Below are 21,451 nucleotides of genomic sequence, written 5' to 3'. Positions count from 1 at the left end.
TAACTCTAAACAAGAAAAATAAATTCCTTCTGAAACATTGTAGGTGTTGCCTCAAGCCCTGAAGCCTTTCAGTGGGTTCACACTTAGCTGAAAAGAAAATAAACTTTCTAGGAAATGGAAGCATCAGTAAAGTGTTAATCTATTTTAAGCCTTGGGCTATTTGAAAAATCACAGTTTTGCTATGTGCCTACACAGCTAAGGATGTAACTAAAGCAGAGCAGAAACCCCAAATTTACTCACTCCTGCAAAAGCAGCAGAAAAAATCAACTGTGCAGGTTGGCTGTGAAGGACGACAAGCTGTATAGTATGTTGAGTCTTAAGGCTTGTCTACATGGTCAATTTACAGCGCTGCAACTGTCTCACTCAGGGGTGTGAAAAAACACTGCACTCCTAGCACTGGTGGAAGTTTTTTTTTAGAGCGCTCTGCCGCGAGCACCCAGGCTATGTTAAAGCACCGGCGCGGCAGTTGTAAACTAGCCCTTAGCATTATTTCAGTAAGTCTGATAGCACTGGAATTGAATGTGAGAGAGCAATAGCCTACCATTTGGGAGCCATTGGTTCAATTCCTTGCTCCACCACAGATAGTTACTTTGGCCAAGTCACCTAGCCTCTCTGTGGCTCAGATTGCCATCTGTAAAATGAGGATAATAATATTCCCCTACCTCACAGGAGTATTATGAGAATATATACATTAAAGACTGTGAAGTGCTTTGAGATCTATTGATGAAAAGCACTATACAAGAGTTAGGTATTTTATTTCTATTGTTATTAAAACTAAAGAGAGTATTTACAAAAACAGTCATTCTGTCAGTTTCCTAGTAATGTGTTAAATGTTCCATGCTATTATTTGATGTCAGGTTATATGGATCTGTAAAGTGCATTGAGTTCTTTGGGTGAAAGGGGTTAGCTAAGCTTAAACTACTTTCCTTATATAAGTGTAACCGAATTATTAAAAGGTCATAACATTGACATTGTCCTTAAACACAAATACAACCGCTGCAACCTGTATAAACTAGTTTATATTCTGCCTCTTGAATATCCCATATAGGTGCTTCTATCTTCATAAGGGGACATGTAAAAAGAAAAATCTCCCACTATTCCCTTCTGTTTCAAATTTTGTCTTCTGGCATCTCAATGGAAAATCTTTTCCACCAAACATCAACCAACTCAGTAGGAGTGACTACCTCATCAAAACTACACATATACTTAGGATCATTTTTATGTCACTTTTTACCTAAAGAAGCATCAGCTCCTTATATTTACTATAACCTGACTTTAATCTGGGAGACTAAGTGCTTCTTCTATGTTTTCCATTAGCAAAAAGTTCACTGCTGTTTGCAGGTCATAATCATATGTAGTGCTGTAATGGAAAAATTATTCCCAAATCTCAGCACTTCTTTAAAATGAAGAATCTAGGCCATCCAACTGAATCTGACTTTTGGTCAAATAGCTATCTTTTTTTTTTTTTTTTAATGATGATGATGAGTGAAACTTAATTGTCTGGGGTAAATCAACTGACTGTTTGCTACCCTTAACTTTTATTATTGTCACTGAAAGCCCTCCAACGAGATTGTGGGCTGTATATAATTGAATAACAACAATCATCTAATGGATTTACTCAGCACTTATCATTCCAAAGGCTCACAAAGCACTTTGATTAATTTGCAAAGGCCCTGATCCTGCACACACTTATGCATGTGGTTGACTTTAGGCTCACATGTAAAACGAAGGACACGTTTGCAAGACCAGGGCTAGTACATAAACAGTACTATATAAAGATCACTGTTAGGTGAAATGTGTCTAACGGCGCTGAGGAATAGCTTTCTAAGGCAGAAAAGAAAAATGCTCTACCACAGCCAAATGAATACATTGGGGAAATATGGGCAGGCAAAATGTAACTAGTAACTACTCATATATCAATTTGGTTAGGGCATAGTGGTGAATACACCTGTTCTGTTAAAAGTATGGTATGATTTTTAATTACCACAAATAATCAAAATCTTGGGTTTCTATCTCACTTGAACTCCTTCAGCATTATGATGTCTCCTTATACAATCCTTGGATCTAGGCCCAATATGTATTCAGACGAGTGCCTAGCATCATCATCACCACTTCTTGCAGAACCTGTGTGCTGTCCATGGAGGGTCCCCAGCAAACTATTGATCCTGCTTAGCTTTTGAGAGCTGAAAGGATCATAGAACAAAAAGGTGATGAACTAGCAGAGCTGGGTCAAGCAACTTTGGAGGCCTCTGAAAAGCCACTTTAAAATGCCTCTCATAGCTGTGCAGGGATAACAGTAGTAAAATCTTCATTTAGTCACAAGAAGATCTTTCAGTTGACTTGGGATCAGGGCCTTTCAATGGGCTTGAGATAAGGGCCTAAGCAGACAGATATGACTGCATACAACAGTGCAATAGAGCTGTCGAATAAGGTTTGATCTACACACAGGATGAGTTCTGATTTATAAATGAATTTAGTTAAATCTATAGAATCCTCCTGGTGTAGACACTCTTATTTGGGGGTAAAAGTGCTCCATTTTGATTTTCCTTATACTCATTTCTTGTCACCTTATGCAAAAATCAAAATAGGATACTCTTTGCCTGAAATAAGTGTCCACAACCAGAGGGTTACACCAATTTAACTCAGTATATTTAAACCAATTTAGTTAAATATGTATTCAAACTGTGTGTAAACAAGGCCTCTGAAGGTGTCATATTAACAGTCACTTTTTTTCTAGCACTAGATCAGACTATACATGCATAACATGATTTTGCATGAGGAATGATTGTGTAAAATTCTAAAATAACTCTGAATTTTGCTAAAAACATAGTATTTTATGTAAAGCTGGAGGCACCTCAGAAGTGTTGGAGATTCAGTTCAGTTATGCAGTTAAGTCTGAATGTTTTTTCATACTATACTCAAAATACATTGGTCTGTAAAACTGAGCTGTAAACTCACAAGAACAGGTTTCTGGTGGGATTTATGGCACATTATCATTCTGATTCTGGCCTGACATGGAATGATATAGGATGTACAGAGGCACACTGCCTACAACCAGTCTTTCATTATGTGCAATCACTTCTAAACATTTTTCTTAAACATACCTCAGTCGACTATTACAGTCACTACCTCAGACTGGTGATATTTAGAGGCATCTCATTTATGTTATTATAACAAACCATTTTTGGTCCACTAAAAATATAGCTTTATAAATGTTTAATTTTCTTTGGACCTCTCCATTTTCATTAGCATGCTTATTACTGTGCATGTATCCTAGGCCATTCTGAAGAGAAAACAGGAGATAACATGATCAGGTTTTCATGACCTCAAAGAAGTGATACTGCTTGCTGCAATAAGCAAGTGGCACACCCCAAGGTCCCATCCCACAGGGAGTCCCTTAGGAAGGCAGATCAGCATTGTATATTGCTAATGCTGTTGCTAGCATCACAAAGATTTTTGGGGAGGGTCAAAGGTGTGTGAGTGGAGAGTAGAAGTTTCCTTTGCAGGTACAAGAGTCCAAAGGGGGGGAGAAGAGAAAGAAGCAAGCAGAGAATGGGTTAATTCAACACTGCAGCTAGCAAGCTCAGTCCAAAGATAAGAAGCTAACTCCAGCCCAAGGCCAGCTGCTACCTGCCAAGACAGAAGGGAGAAAGTCCAATCCCGCCCCCCCGACCAACCGTGAAAAAGGAGAGTTGTTGAACAAAATGCAGGGTCTGGGAAAAGGAGACAGATGGCGAAGGCCAGCCAGGAACGAACAGAACTGTCTCACAGCCCTGAAACTGGGTATTTTGGGAACGCTGAAGAAACCATGGAAAGCTGGTTTGGACTGGCACACAGGGCACCAGGACCAGAGGTCCCCAAACGGAGCACACACACACACACCCCGCCCCGAGGAGCCAGGACTTAAAACCCTTTGAGAGCTGGAGCAATTTGAAGAGCACAGTAGATCCTTGGATGGCCTAGGCCCAGGATAGCACTCCCATCCACCTTCCCCCACCCCACTTCTTCTGACGTTACACCCAGACTTGGCCAGTATAAAAGTGGGTAAGGGCTTGGGGCATTAACACTTTCTTTCTTTCCCTGAGTGACATGGGAGTGTTCCCAGCACTCTCTGCTATTATTTTATTATTTTATCAATAAAGCTTTAAAATTTAGACACGTGGTGCCTCGTCATCTCCTCCCCAAAAAAGATCCTGTGGCCCAAGCCTGATCAACTGTGGCCCAGGCAGATTGGTAACGAAAATCTGTCACACAAGCGTGGCATTAAAATATCAACAACTCTTAGCTCAATTGTGAGCTGCCCCTGCAGAAATGGAGATGCAAGCAGGGATCTTCCTCTGTTCCATCCTTGAGTGTTCTTGTCATAGTATTCCTCTCCTCCTTTGCACTAGCCCATAGAACCAGGCCAGTTCCCCAGGGAGTCAACACCATATAAGGCATCATTTCTCTGGTGCTCCTCCTCGGATGGTGCACTTTTGTTTAAAAGCTACAATCTGGCCTTTAAAGATTAATTCAAAGTGAGATTGTTTAACCCATAAGCCTCCAGCTATACAAAAACACTTAAACTGGCTGCCAATGGTGAAAAATTTTTGTTTACCTGTAATCCTCATTGCCAGTCACAGAGTCATCAACCTGGTTGAAATGTTGCAAGAGAAGACTGCAATAAATTTGCAGAAGAAATAATAATGTCTCATAATTATACAACACTGCTCACCCTAACAGATCCCTCCATGTTTTACAGCTGTATACACTCAGCCCCACTGAAATTCAATTATGGATGGAGTGGAGAGTTAACCAATCAACGCACAGCACAATAGTGAGGGGAAAGGACATTTCAGCCAAAGGCTCCAGGGAAAATCTCTATCTGCATGAAAGTCACCAGGGGATTTTCAGTGTCCACACAGAAAAAATAAGACTTTTGTTTTTGGGAGTCTAATGTGAAAGATCTCACTTACAGTATCTTAGAAGGATCAGGGGCTAGCCTGAGTCCAGGATTTGAACCCTAGTAGCAGCAATTGTTGGTGTTTCAAACCTGAGGACACACTATTAAATCATAACCCAGAATTCGGCAGAGTAGGTTATGCTTATGCTGTTCAATGTTGCCAGGTGCTGAGCACTTTGAGGTTGACAGGACTACTCACATGCTTAAAGTTAAGCATGGGCGTAGTGTGCTGGATCTGAGCCAGATTGTCAGGCACATATCTTGCAAAATCCAGTTCCTACACAGCTTTTCTTGCCACACACAAAAGGATCTCATGAGTGAAGAAGGCTGTGGTGAGAGTTACCACACAGGGGTGTTTTAGGGATAAAAGTGGATATTCTTGCAGAGGTCCCTGAAAACTTGTACTCTACTAGATAGAGTTTACAACACCTCCTTAGTTGCAAAAGTGCAAGTCTTGTGTACTTTAAGGCATCTAGAAAGTATGTTGAACACCACAGAAGAGATTCTTACAGTATCCCCCTAGAAGTTGCACCCATGACAAAGCTAAAAACAATAAAATGTTTGTGAAACAAGCCACACGATTAGAAATGAATGAAATTTTACGTTTGCAATTCCATTCTGTGAGCCTAATTTAACACTGTTAAATGCTTGATTTGACTCCACTGATATTAATTAAGCTCATCGTGTGCTCATAGAGCTGACAAATTAAGGTGTTTTTTTTTAAAAGAGCTCACCCAGCTTTAATTACAGCTTACTATACATCACACAGAAAATGCTGTGTTCCAAACTATTGCTTTCAAACATTATCTGACATATTCAAATTAATTGCTGGCTCTAATTTAAAATGATTAATGAAGAAACAGAGGAAAATATGGTTAAATAGGATAACTTAAATGACTGCATGTCCAGCTACTGAGAATGAGATAATCATTGTCTTACAAAACTCAAAGAAGAGAGAAAAAATGACTAAATTCATGTGGCATAAGCAAATTTTGTATTTACACACTATCACAAATGACCCTCTTTGTAAGTCTGACAAAGCCTAATGAGCTGGATCTTGGCCCTGATTTAGGAAAGCATCCCTATTCACAAGGGGCGCTTAAGCTCTCACAGAGCAGAGCATTTTTCGCCCTTTGGTTTGTACGTCTAGTTCTTTAAGGCACCAATTCAAGAAAATGCTTAACTATGTACTCAAGTTCATCCATTTCAGAAAAGCACTTAAGTGTGTGCTTTAGTCCTATTGACTTCAGTACTTAAAGTTAAGCATACGCTTAAGTGCTTTTTAAAAAAAGGATGCTTTCCTGAATCAGAGCCTAAATGACGTTAGCTGAGGTCTCATTTAAATCTTGTACAAAACTAGGAGCTAGAAATGCAGTCTGGGATTCAATTACCTTCCTAGGTGATTTTTAACCAGACAATAACAAAGACTAGAATATCTGAATATGTACAAGAAGCTTCAGTGTTTCTAAAGCGGAGCAAAATTAGCTTAGAATAAATGCAGACATCTTCATAAACAACTCAAATCTTTATTTATAGAACAAAGCAAGAACACTCTTTCCCACTGCACTGCATATAACATTTAAGGGGGGCGGGAATCAGAGTTGTTAGTAATGGGGGAGCCTGACTATAACACTTAAACGTCTCAAATGCAAAAATCCAATTTAAAAGCAATTAGTAGTGGAGAAACTAATCCTCAGAAGAGATATCTTCATAGTTAGTGGAAAATGAAGGGAGCTTTGGTCTTGTTTTGCTTCTGACCTGGACCTTTGGTGAAGGGAGATCTGTTCTTGCAAGAGAGAAAAAGAAAAAAGGTTGATGTTTACTCAACTAAGCAGGGAAGAGAATTAGAAGTGCACATATGCAAAGGGTGGAAGGGATGAGAAATATGTATATATATATTACAGCGGAATTGCAGTTCTGCTATAGTTAAGGTTGAGAGCTGCTTACTAAATTAAACAATGACTATTCCAGGTGTTCTAAAATCCTCATGCTGACTTGGATTATCTTGAAATTTGCTGTGCCTTAAAGGATTTCAGGGTAGGTTAGTGGCCCAAATATGGGGTCATTTGAACAAGGAGTTCCCAAGATACAGAGCCCCATAAAAATCATGTTTGGAAAATCATGTTTGGTACTTATATTATTTTGCCAATCAGACTGTCACTCTGATCCTCCCCAAACTCATATCACCTCTCAGAGTTTAGCTCAGCTAGTGTATGGCATCTGCTGTCCCTTTGGAGAAGCAGTCGTGAAAATGTTATTAAGGGTACAGTTTAGAACTCCAGGTTGGGAGAAGCCTGGCTGACTCACCAGAGAGATTGAAATGTGCAAGTGCAGCAAGACGAGCATGCTGTTCAGTGCCTGGCACAGGCCTCAGATACTGAAACCCCAAGAGGAAGGGATGGGAGTTATTTGATTTCACTCTCTCTGCCTGAAACAACAGCTCTGTATTCATCTCCATGGGGTGTTCTCTTTCAGCTGAAAACAGTTCTTTGAGATGAATGGGCTACTTCACACCTCTCTGAGCCTCCTGTGCTGCTGATGGATGTGGAGACTAGGCCCAGATCTGAGGCAGGGACAATACATTTCCATTTTCCTGCCCCTTCTTATCTCCCCCTGGTACAGGAAAATTTCAGTACTCCATCAACTTCCCACCACATCACGACTCTTCCAAGCTTACCAGGGACATGGAGTGCCAAGGAAGAGGGTGGATCATGTCTAGGTGGGAAGGAGAGGCTCAAAGCAGTAAGTAATGGGGGGACTTGGAGCAGTACAGGCATGGGGTGGTCATAGCTAGAGGGAAGTTTGGAGGAGATGGAACAGTGTCTAGGTAGCGGTGCAGTTGGCTAAGATAATCGTTGTTATGGACACAAAGGCAATGAAGGGGGAGAACTGAGCTGTGATATATGGTTAAGGTTACCCAATGGTGCCTTGGGCCCTTCCAGATGATTTAGCTCAGCTACACTGAAACTTCTGAAAACCAGGAAATGAAAACTAAAAGTACATTCTACCTTAACTCAGCCCTTTTTGAACGATGCTCCAACACATCAATAACATACATACCTATCTTACTTACTTATATGTCCTATATTACCATAGTATCTGAATGTCTCACAATATTTCATGCATTTACCCTTACAACACACCTGTGAAGTAGTAAAATGCTATTATCCCCATTTTACAAATGGGGAATTGAGGCAGAGAAGCTAAGGCTATGTCTACACTTAAAAGCCTACAGGGGCATGGCTGCAGTGCTACAACTGTGCCACTGTAGCACTTCAGTGTAGACACTCACTACAGCAAAGGGAGGAATTCTCCTGTCACTGTAGTTAACCTTTGGGAGGCACCAGCTAGGTTGACAGAATTATTCTTTCAATCTAGCGCTCTCTATACCAAGGGTTCTCTATACCTGCTGAGACATAGCTATGCTGATATACGTTTTCAGTAGAGACCATCCTAAGTGACTTGTGCTATGTTACATAGGTAGTTGTGGTGGAAAAAGGACTTGAACCCAGATCTCCCATGTCCTAACCAAGTGCTTTGGCCATTGGAGCTTCCTTCCTAGCACCCTAACCTGCTCTACACTAAAAAGTTAGGTCGACCCAGCTACATAACTCAGGGATGTGAAAAATCTACACCCCTCAGTGACATAGTTAAGCTAACCTAATCCCCAGTGCAGGCAGTGCTAGGTCAATGGAAGAATTCTTATATCAACCTGGCTACCACCTCTCAGGAAGGTTGATTATGTATACCAATGGGAGAACTCCCCTCCCCCACCACCTGCCATTGGTGTAGGTAGTGTCTACACTAATGCGCTGCAGCTCTGTTGCAGTAGCATTTTAAGTGTAGACAAGTCCTTAGAGATGCTACAGAACATTCTGGGGATAAAGCAGTGTAAGACAAAATCTAATGCCTTCACTTTGCTAAGATAAAACTTATGTTTAGATCAGGTGTAGCACGCCTGCCACATACTCAACTACCGAGCCTACTCTACACAAACTACCTCAGTCTTGTAAATGCTATGACACCATCACTCTTGTCCTGAGGATTTCTTCTGAGATATTGCATCCACTTACCCCTTACTAAGCCCTGGAGACCACTGTCACATGTATCCTACACATGATTATCAATACATGACGTGCTCTATCCAATGCACTAAATGCCCCAATAACAAAACAATCATTATGATCTAGAATGAACTCACACTGAAAAATGATTAATGGCAAAAACACCATATCACCTATGGGTGAACACTTTTCACAAAGTGATCACTCCATATCTGATTTCTCAGTCCTCATCCTCAAAGCAAATCTGCATCATACCTTCAAAGGACAAGCCTGAGAGCTTAAATTCATAACTTTGTTAGACCCTAAAAATCATGGGCTTAATAAAGACACTGGATTTATGTCTTATTATAACAATCTGTAACCCACTAACCCCCTAACCCACCCTTGTCCCTGACTTTTTTGATCCTATGACTACAGAGGTATTAACTGGCCATTTCACCTTGAATGGTCTCTTACAATGTGTGTTAACTACAGTACTTATGCCAAAAAATCTGTTCCATCTTGGATTTAGCTGTGACACTCTGAGGATCTTTCCTGGACCTGAAGAAGAGCTCTGTGTAAACTCAAAAGATTGTCTCTCTCACCAACAAGAGAGACAATAAGAGGTATAAATTCACCCACCTTGTCCTTCTAATCCCCAGAGCAGGAAGACCTCTTTGTGCACCACTTCTGATAGAAAGTATGCCTCACCACTGAAATGAGGCATACTTTATCCTTCAGAGTATACATGCACATATTCATATCACAATCCCAGTTCTGCCAAGGTACTACAACTCATCCCTGCACCATTCAATACATTTATACCTAGCACAGTGAATGCACCTGGAGGTCATGCAGATAAATGCTGGTGTTCAAATCTGTGAAACACAACATAAAGCACGTTCTTAGTCCTTCATGTCTACTTATTATGGCACCAGCCTTAGTGACTCATTCTCAGTGGTTATTGCCAGCTACAGGTGAATATTGATACCATCTTTAATATCATCTACAGGACAGTCAACCAGGGGTTTCCTCTCTCTCTCTAAGACTACATAGCTAAAGAGAAAGGGAATAAGGAATATTGTTAAACTGAAAGACTTGCTTAATATGTCACATTTCAAATGTTTTAACCATTTTTCAAATGCTTTATTTTTTTTTGTATCTTTAATAAAAAGTTTGAGAGATTTTTAAATAGTGGTTGTTAGAATGGGAGTTATCCAGGAACCATCAGGAAGTCAGACTAAGAAGGCTGACTGAATCCTGACCTCTGAAAAGATAGCAAAGAAATCTACTTCCATTGATCCCTTAAACCTATTAAAGCTTCCAAGAAAGCAAAGCACAACATTGCAGAGGATGGACCCTCCTAAAATATCTGATTTTTTAAAACACCTCATTAAGAAGAGTATTAAGCTTGCAGCATGGGAGATCTCTCTGACTGCAAGTTTAAAAATGGCAGCTAAAACAAGCAAGGAGAACCGGGCCAAAGAAAATAAATTGGCCACCAAGGTGGACATCAGGGATTTGATCTCTGAGTTTAAAACCCTGGAGAATGATCTGATGTCCAAGATTCTAACAGTAAAGAAGGAAGTTACTGACTTGGAAGATCAAATCACTCTGCTAGAAACTGGCTGGGGAAACAAGTGTGAAAGCAGAGAGACTCAGCTTGAATTAGACTAATTCAAGGGATGGAGAATTTACCCTTCCCTTAGTAGTTTGTAAACTTTTGTGCCATCCTCACTGAACCATTTCCAGTGGCTATTGCCAGCTCTGAGGGGCAGAGTTAAGGTTTTGGTGTGGGGGTGGTGCACTTTAACTGTATTCCCTGGTTTTCAGAGGTTTAAGTTTATCCACTCTCTATGTTCTGGAAGGAAAAAAGGAATTATAGGACAGCTTATCACTGTTTTAACCAAGTTTTGAGGCACTTTGTGTACATATGTGTATACACAAACATACACGGCTAGCTGCAAATAGTTGTTTACTTTCCAAATACCTTCTTTTCTTCATTTACAAACTTTACAGTGCTCCTTTAATTTTGTGTGCACATAACCTGACAATTTGATGCCTAGTGGTGCATCATCTAGGCACATAATATCAAGGAAAGGAGATTGTGTCATTCTGAGATTAAATGTTGCTCTCCCAACCCACCTCAATCAAGGCACAAAGCTCTTTTGTTTTGTTTTGTTTTGTTTTTTGGCACAAACCAGTATGTCACTATTTATAAAACTGGTGTTTTGTTTCCAAAAAAAGTGAGAAAAAAGAATGTGAAATAGAGAGATATTATTAACAGGCCTGATTCTCCTCTCACTTTTTACTCTCATGTACAACAGTGAGAGAGGAGAATCAGGCCTATTATATTTTTTCATTTTTGAGTGCAGCTATGTAACAAAACAAATCTACATTTGTAAATCGCACGTTCATGATAAAGAGATTGAACTACAGTATTTGTATGAGTTGAATTAAAAAATACTATTTTTTAAATCATTTTTACAGTGCAAATATTTGTAATAAAAATATAAAGTAAGCTCTGTACACTTTGTATTCTGTGTTGTAATTGAAATTGATATATTTGAAAAATGTAGAAAAACATCCAAAAATATTTAATAAATTTCAATTGGTATTCTATTGTTTAAAGTGTGATTAATCATGATTAATTTTTTAAATCGCAATTAATTTTTTGAGCTAATTGTGTGAGTTAACTGCAATTAATCTACAGCCCTATGTGTAACTAAAAAAAAGGAGGCTGAAAGTTTCAGAAGCTTTATGCAGTCTTACAACTGAAAAAAAAAGTGTTACTCTTCAGAATAAAACGTTACAGGCCACTAGTTCATAATGTGGATTTCTGCCTTTTGGCTATTTTGAGAAAAAGAAGTGTGTTATTTCATTAGAAATATGAGAAAATGCTACTGTCCATGCTCTATAACCTCTTATCATCAAAATATCATAATGAATTTCAGTAAAGAGTAAATGTGCGCATGTATAGCAGCTGTCCAGACATAACAGATCACGCTGGGTACAAGAAACATTGAGCTGTGGACTAAAACGTATTGGATTAGATCTTGGCATAATGTCCTTAGTAGCTTCCATTGGGTTAACTATCTATGTGCAGTAGTGGTGAGTGCTCAAGTAGACATTCATTCTGAGAGAATTTTAAAGGAATTTGTCATTATTCAGGTTAACCATACAGTTTTCATAGAAACAGAGAAGTGTTTCTAGACAACTTTATACTGTCTGTACATTTTATCATTTTATCATTTCTGCAGGTGACATACATATTTTGACAAGTAAAAGAGCCATTGTGTTCCACTCGAGCAACTCTCCTGCACTTCCATGAGGGATTTTTCTTTTTCTTCTCAAACAAATAATAAATAAAAGTATTTTAAGTCTATATTGCTTATCAAAGCATAAACAAAACCTACCATTAAAATAAATAAAAAGCAAATAGACAGGGCCTGATTCTCTGGACAGCCAAATTCACTTTCTACTTAAGTAAGGTGAATGAAAGTGGACAGAAATTACCTCTGAAGAATTCCTCCTCAGTCAGAAGCTACTCTCCCAGCTCAAGGGGAGGCAGGGGAGAGAATATCATGGGTGGGAAGAGGTGTGGCCCATTGCTCTTAACCCATTCTGTCATGCAGGGCTTAGGTCATGTATTGTTGTTATATGCTACCTGTACTACAATATCAACAGATTTAGTTGCAGTAATTTAACTTTTTATTAACTGCTGCTGCTTCCTCATAGGTCTCCTAAGAAGGGGAGTTAAGGATTCACAAACCTGACCCCTTATCCTGATCATTTGGCAAATATATATGTGTAGTAGACTGAGTTAATATCTAAATATCCTATTTTGCTCCATGCTATAACTACACATAGACACTTTGCTGAATGGAATAGGAACAGAAGACACCTGTTTAGCATTATTATGCCATTTAAAGAACTGGAAAAACCACAGAAGATTGATTTAGGGGACTCTGAAGGAACAGATATAGTATGTTACCTGTCACAGCACGTTAAAAGTGTTTTAAACAAAGCTTTGCCAAAAAAAATCAGGAATTTGGTATAGTTTTTTTGCAAGTTTCACATTTTCTTTCTACAGCTTTTTAGACCCAGTGTGACAGGTTGCAAAGTGTGTCTTCATGAAAATAGGATCTTAGCAGTTACCTGTTGTACATGGTTTGAGATTATAAAAATGGCACACTTTCCTATTCAACCATGTCTGGTCTCACCCTTGAAAAACTTGAGCAATACCACTTTAAAATGCAATAGGGAAACTTCAGTGAAAGCAATATATAGTGTTTGCCATAAAAATCACCATTTACCAACAGATACCATACAGTCATTTCATATGCTAAGCACAGGGAAAACTATGCTATCTGATGGTTTGGGGCTCTGGCCCTTAAGTCAGTGGAAAGACTCTCAATGATTTTGATGAGTTTTTGATCAGGGTATTAGATATTATTATGTGGTAACTATGAAATGCTGACTTGTCTAGTTAAACAATTGTGCATGCAGTAAAGCTGACTTCCATGTTGTGGACTCTGTAGATGATGAAGGTCCATGTAGCTAACATTTACAGTGATGGCTCCTTGATTTTGGTTCACTCATTGACTACCATCCCCTCAATGATCAGATGGATGTAGACAGTTCAAGCTGCCTTTGAATGATGAGTTCTTTATAAATCCCCTCTTCAGAATGGTAGCATTACATTTTTGTCTTGACAGTGCTAGATTAGTGCAGGGAAAGAAACAGATAGATCATTTTCAATTTACTTATGAATTGCATTCTTCCTGGAAGTCCTCAGTTCAAGACCAAAAATTCCAAAGATGATGAGGTAATGGTTTCCCGTTCTGCCTATAGCAAATGTTCTTCATGGGTTTGTTTGTTTTTTAAATGGTGTCTTTTTTTTTTTTTTTTTTTTTTTTTTTTTTGCTGCTTATGATATTTCTTAAGTGAAGAACTAGCTCATAGTTAAATCTGAGTTTGCTGCAGATGGTTGGCAAAAAACAAAAGCAATTTCTATGGGAATGTTTGGAAATGTTTTACTAGATTTTCAAAATTTTAACAAATTTTATAAATGGTCTAAAAATGTCAATCAGCTTTATAGCTGGTCAAAAAAGCCCAAACAATTTTATAAAATAGGGTAGTGATTTTTTTGATAGGGGTTAAAAATAGAATTTTTTATGAAAAGTTTCCTTGAAAAAATACAGAACATTTTGACCAAATTTTGATCTAGATTTAGGCTTGAAGTTGAAAATTGGTTACTCACTTATTGATTGGAGGAAGTGGGACAGGTAAACTCCAGAGTCCCAATTTGGTAACCAGAAACTCATAAGTCCCTATTTTAGAGGTTAAAAATTAATTTCTGCAAATATCTATCTATCCTTTCACTTTTGTCTAGCATTGTCATCACCACTGTTAGAAGGCTGTCTCTGTAATTTCATTTTGAGAAATAAAAACTAATGTGTCTTTTCAGACTTTACATGCAAAATTCCTGCTTTGCTGATTTTCCTATTACTCCAAATATGTCAGAAGAGATGAGACTTCAGCTTTAAAAGCACTATTGTTACTTTGGCATCTACACTTTATTTTTATTTATTTATTTTAAAGAAACGTATAATTTGAGTAAATGAAACTATGCACTTAGGCCCCTTGGGAAGGAGAAAAGTGTTCTTTGTCGCTATTGTTTATTACTTGCGTAGAGAGGTAATTTTACATAAGTATTTGCCTCTATTGTCATTTCAGATTAACAACATGGGAACTGTGCTGTTATGCTAACAAATCTGATTTTTTTGTTTTGTTTTTTGATAAATTGTAGACTCTAAAGTTTCTTTGGAGGGAGACAGATTGAAGACTAAGGGCTGGTCTACACTGGGGGGAGGACGGGGTCGATGTAAGATACGCAACTTCAGCTATGGGAATAGCGTAGCTGAAGTCAATGTATCTTATTTCGACTTACCTCCCGTCCTCACAGAGCAGGATCAATGGCCACAGCTCCCCCATCGACTCTGCTTCCACCACTCACCCTGATGGAGTTCCGGAGTTGATGGGAGCATGTTCGGGGATCAATATATCGCATCTAGACAAGACGTGATATATCAGTCCCCGATAGATCGATCGCTACCCACTGATCCGGCAGGTAGTCTGGACATACCCTAAGAAACTAAACACTTGAACAATATTTATTAATTTAAAAACTATTTTTTATCTTTGAAACAAACAAACAATAAGAGGAAGAGGGGGAGGGAGGAAGATGTATGGCACTAGTTTTAGGATTTTAGCTGAAATTTAAAGCAGTGTTCTTGTTATGTTTCTTCTGATGAACATATATTGTCACAGAAGAGGTATGTCAAATAGCAACAGTCTTATACCCTGGGTAAAATCAGATTCACATAAGTAAAGCTGAACCTCTGTTACTCAGGATGTAATAGCTCAATGCATATGTCTCTACTTCAACTCCTAGATGACTTTGATAAGGTATTGAAAAGCAACAAACCCTGATGTGGAAGATTTTATGCCACATCTGGTTTGAGATACTACCTCACTGCTTCCAATTCTATGGTATTCCAACTGGCCAGTGGCAGCCAGAGAGCAGACTGACAATTCTCAGCTGATAGACGCTGGAACTTGCCCTGATGTCTCCCTTAGAATGATAGGTCATTCAAACTTGAGAGGAGTCAGGCTCATTAGACAGACAGCACAGGACTGCACACAAAACAATAGGAATACAGGCATATGTTAACAGGAAACTAATTGTAGCCCATAAAGCTAGCTTTAGCATTTATTTTATTCAGCAGTAGTGTAAGTAATTTACAGGCCTGTATTCTGAAAGACATTAGCTCGAGCAGTTAGAATAAGGCTTGAAGCCTATGAACTTTGGCACAGATGAATGGACTAACTGTTGTCCCTAAGCTTTGGGTAATTGGAAATAGAATGAATAAGGGGGATTTTTGTCCCTAAAGACACCAACCAACTACAGGAACATGAGCTAACACTGGCTTTTCGACAGAACATCCTCAGATATCTGACCACAAGAGTACCATGACAACAAATTGAAGTATATTATTATAGGTTGAGATCATTAATATTTATATTAACCTATAGAAGAAGGGCACATTAACATTAGTAGGGCGAGGAAATACAAATAAGGAAGAGGGGAGAAACCCCTACTAAATATGCATTAGACATAGTGGCATCAGTGTAACATATTGTAAAAGTTGTATCCCAGCCTGTGGGCAGGAGGGAGGAGAGAGAGAGAGACAGAGATGGAAGTAGCCCTTGGGATGTGCCAGGATACGGCCACTGGTGATGACGAGCAAGATGATGGTGATGAGGAAGATGACGGTTGACATTTCAGGTTGTTCTGCAAGGGTGGTGTGAGTATGTGGATTTCAGATGCACATTCTGTAGTATCTCTATCTACCTTACTGGGTTAGAATATTTGTGACTTTGCTAAATGCATGAATAAACTACTGCAAATACAAAAGGGTTTCTAAAGTGTGAGTGTTGCACCTGTGCACATCAGGGTTCTAAACTATGCAGTAATTTACTGGGCCTGATCTTGGGACAAGAACCTGTTAAACCTCAGAGTGATTACTGGGAATTCTTAAGTAATCGTTATAATTAATACATAATTTATAGCTCAGGCTACATAAAAATGGTTCTTTCTAGATGTGGGTCTAATAGGCCTCAAAGGAACTTCAAGGCAAGGCTTAAAGGAGTTGGAACATATAGGATTGCAGAGTCAGCCATATAACTGAAGTCTGAGGCAGGTGAGCTGCTGGAAAGCACTTTATTTACATTTTAAACAAGTTGTTTGAGCAATTTTATCACAAATTAATGAAATTCCATCACTGGGCAGTGACAGATCCACTGCTTCTTTGTCATCATTTTGACTCCCACTTCAAAGATATTGGGGGGGGGGTGCGATCCAGTGCCTATATAGTCAATGTCTCAGTCCAACTGAGGGCCAGTTGTTCAATCAATATTTAGGCACCTAAATAGAAGTGGCCTCTTTTCAGGTGCTCAGCAACCACATTTAGCATTGATGTCAATTGGAGCTGCAAATGCTTAGTACCACTGAATACCAGATCACTGTCAAATATTCACCAAAACATTTATTTAAGTGACTAATGCTAGGCACACCAGTTTGAAATTTTTGACCAAAATTGGCATACTCATAGCTACACAGTGAGAATCAGGATCGGGATTAGAACTGAGGAGTTCCAGGCTCCTACACTGCTTAGATCACATTGCCTCCATTACTTTCATTAACCTTTAAGAAGGCTATACTTCTGTACTACAGTTTGCCATTTACAACTCACAGCTGATTAACTTGATCCAGGCAATCCATCCTCAGCCATTTTCCAGTGTAGCTGAATGATGGTCATGTGAAAGAGTGCTGATGGAGCAAAACAAACCATCATTTCAAATTGTTTGAGGGTTTTGTTTTATTAGCAAAACTAATACTTACCAGTAACTTAAATCTGCTTTTAGCCAGTCTTGAATTGCCAAACGTTGGTTTAAACTAAAACCAATGGCACCAGTTATTGTTAACCAGAATTATACTCCATAGAATAAATTAACAAATACAAGAGTTTCAGGGAAAGAGCTATTAGAAACAAAACTTAAAAAATATGTTAAAAATCAAGAAAATGAAACATGTTAAACAATACAGACATCTGTATTACCAGCCAGCATACAGTAATTCTGCTTTATTTTCCTTGATGTTTCAAACTTGATATAGTATATTTTATGTGGCCCAAATAAAGGGTTTCAGCATTTAACTATCACAATGATTCTTTTGTTTTCTAGAATGAAACTAAATTACTTTCCTGCCATTCGTTCAGTGAGGTGTGGCTTTGTAGAACCCCTAACCTCAAATCTAAGAAGTGGCAGATTTAGAAAGAATTATATGGGTTGAGAGTTCAATCCCAGGGTTGACAGTTCACTCCTTGAGGGGGCCATTTGGGGATTGGTCCTGCTTTGAGCAGGGGGATGGACAAGATGATCTCCTAAGGTCCCTTACGACCCTAATATTCTATGATATGTATGTCTCTTTTTTGACATTTTAATATTTTACCCAAAACTCAGTGAAAGGCAAACCTTATGTGAAACACACAGACAATAAATGAAGTATACAGTGGAAAGTGTACAAAGTATTGATGGGTACATCTGGGCCAAATTCTGGTAGGTCATTGCACATATTTTCTCATGTACTCCTTTGAACTGGCATTTGCCCTGAAGCACAACCTTTTTCCAATTATTCTTATTCCTACCAGGAATAATCTGTTTGGGTGACATGTGCATGGGATAGTTCCTGACCAGAATATTGGTGTAATTCTGCTCTTGCTGAATGGCAATCTTACTGAATATCTAATATGCATTTTAGAAATGAAGAAATATGGGGCAAAGTAAGCAGCAGAGCTAGCTCTGAGGTAATCCTCTAACTTGTGTCTGGCCTCAGACTCTGGGGCAAGGTAGAACTCTAGGGAACATATTTTCATAAAGCAAGGAAGAGTGGTGGAGAAGTTCCTGCTCCTCAAGGAAGAGCCTCAGATTCTAGTTAGGGTCACCCTGGAAATAAACCTTCAGAACTTAGAAGGAAAAATGGGACTGCAATGCTCTGGGACTGCACAAACACCCTAAATATTCTCCTCTAAGAAAAGCCCCTATTAGTTGCTTAAGCAATACTAATGCCTTGTAAGTGCTGGAGCTTGTGAACAAACTTCAGCTTCAGGTGAAAGTGGCTTGATATTGCAGTGGTGGAGGTGCTGCATCCCTCCCAATGGCAGGTTTAGAAAGTCCCATTTGTCAGTCCAACATGATTACTGCCTCCTGAATTTAGCTTCAGGAATCTGCTTCAGTAACCAGGAACTCTCATGTTCTACATCTCATATCTCATTCTGGACTACAGTTTAGTTTTTATTGCAGCAAGACATGAAAAGTAAGCTGCCTGCACAGCATGTACATAGTATTCAGGATCTGCATCTCTCCTTTAAGAGATCTGCATGCAGAAATATGTTCTCTGTCTTTATATCTTGTGTCTTCTCTTACTATATCATTGGTTTCTTCTTCCTTTTGTAACTGTAGATTTACTGTTGTAAAGCAGACACCTCATAGGAGTGTCTCCCTGTTGACATGGCGACCAGGTGATGAGACTGTAACAAAACCACATCAGGTGCTGATTGGAGGGTGCCTGGTCTTGTTTTAGCAAGAACCTTCTCCTCTACTCTAATAATAGACTCAGTATCTGGCAGGTGCAGAGACTTCACACCAAGACGAGGCTGAGAGTTCATGGAGATCAGATTCTTAATATGCACAGCTGCTTCCTCCAGCAAGCTGCTGCCCAGCAGCGACTCCAGTTGATCTCGCTCTCTGCTTCCAGTCGCTCCAATTCTGGAGTGGTGCTTTCTCATATGCACATTCGGGCTACTACTCTGGGAAAACGTCTTCCCACAGATATGGTACTGATGAGGCTTCACTCCTGAGTGGACAACCAGGTGTTTCCGAAGGCTGAAGTATTCAGCAAAGGAACGATCACATTCTTGTGCCTCACACAGGAAGGGCTTTTCCCCAGTGTGAATCCATAGGTGCTACTTTAGATTCTCAGCCATTTTGAACTGCTTCCCACAGCCCACCTCAGTGCAAATAAATGGTTTCTCACCATGGTGAGTTCACATGTGCACCTTCAGCCTTTGCAGGACAAAGAAGCTTTTCTCACAGCCTTCTGCTGGGTAGGTGAAGGAACAATCATTCCTGTGAGTTTTTAAATGATATTTGAAGTGAGCTGGCCACACAAATGTCCGATCATAGCCCTCAGCTGTTCACTTCAAATTCTTCTCTACTTGGGACAGGTGAAGGATGGGGCTGGAATCTTTTGGCTGCCCATCTCCCGAGCAAAGATGAACATTTTCACCATTATTGCTTGTGTTGGCATTTTTGGTGAGCTGTGCTCAAGTGGCAGCAATCAAATTATCATGGGCCAATTCCTGCACTCATAGAAACCATGAGGTACTGCTGTCTGTGCTGTCATGGAAGATAAAGTCATTCCCAGAATCCTCTGCTTCATCCTGAACAAACACCAGGTACTCTGCTGGACAGCCCGGGCCTCCTCTTGTTAGGTTGAGGAGAATAAAGGAAGTGCTGTCACTGGGTTAGAGGTCTTGCAATAAACTGGAAGACTCTGGACTTGACAGGAGCTCAGATGGTTTCTGTACGGTTTGTGCTCTTGTCTCCTTGCCATCAGAGCCTAAATTTACCTGAAGGCTCCTCAAGACGGCAGAAAAAGGAACATCTTTGGAGGAGTTAGTGTGATTTGGAGAATCATCTGGCAACATCAGTCTGTTGCACTGTGAGGTCTCAGTAACAGGAAGGAGGAGAGACAGGTGATGTCTTTAGGTTCTGATTCCACCAGACCAAAGCACAAGTTTAGAATTCAGAGTGAACAGTCCCCTCTGATTATTATCATAGTCTCCTAGCCTTAAAGCAGTGCAGTCTTCCTGAAAGACGCTGTGTTAGCAGATATTCAATTTAACAGGCATCTCAGAACCGCATGGATGTGACACGAGCCCCTTTGATTTAAATAGTGCCTATATGTACCCATTAGTGCTACTTTTACAACAGATGTGTGTATTTGTTCAGTGGGTATTGATAACATAGGCCCAGAGTTTAGTGTAGTTGTTATCCTCAAGTGATATGAGGTCCACACTGAGGGCTGATTGCATAAGACCAAAGAAAGGAACCTTATGTGAGATTCTGGCACAGCACAGAATGTGCAACATAGAGAGGGGAGGCTAAGGTGGCTTTAAGTCCCCTGTGTTCACTCCCAATTCTGGGCTACTCAGGAGGCCAGAACAGTCTTTTTCATAATTTAGACCTTCTCTTCACTACCCCCTTACAGCCCTCCCAGCCCCACAACCCTGGCATTCCCTCTGCACTGGGATTTGCAAAGACTGTCCTCCTCAGTTCCTGCACTGGCTGCATCTGGGGCTTTTAGAGCCCTTTATCTCACTTTGAACCTTTTACCCAGCCTACAGGGACTGGCCCAGGGGTGAAAAATCTCATTCCTGGATTGTAACTGTAAACCCCAGGATGGTAATAAATACAGAACATTCCAAACTGTTACGTGAATACCTGTGACTAAGAAAACAAAAATTGCAAAGTTGCTTAAGCTGTTGCCCCAGCCATGTTAAACACGACAAACCAGTTGTGGCATCTTTGTGCTTGAACTGTACTGTGGTATGCAGCATATTTCCCAGAGAATCAGTGTGGAGTGAGACACACTGTAATTCCATACCCACACCTTTGAACACACCTTAAGTCTTCCCCCTACTGCTTGGAAGCACATTTGTTTTCTGTATTTTACACAGAAATATTAATGTGTGGTGACTGCCAATGCATGATCGATTTTGTAATGCTTTAAAGCAAGATTAAACAACCTGGATGCATAAAATTAATTGAAACATTATGT

General features: G+C 39.7%; 1 pseudogene; it reads right to left on the bottom strand.

Annotated features, from left to right (window-relative positions):
• Positions 1-19,055: 19,055 nt before the first annotated feature.
• Positions 19,056-20,401, bottom strand: LOC127042928 (zinc finger protein 410-like; annotated as a pseudogene).
• Between the last annotated feature and the right edge of the window lie 1,050 nt (positions 20,402-21,451).

The sequence above is a fragment of the Gopherus flavomarginatus genome, chromosome 1 (genome assembly GCF_025201925.1).
Source record: "Gopherus flavomarginatus isolate rGopFla2 chromosome 1, rGopFla2.mat.asm, whole genome shotgun sequence".
Classification (NCBI taxonomy): Eukaryota; Metazoa; Chordata; order Testudines; family Testudinidae; genus Gopherus; species Gopherus flavomarginatus.
This window is presented reverse-complemented; position numbering and strand designations above follow the sequence as displayed.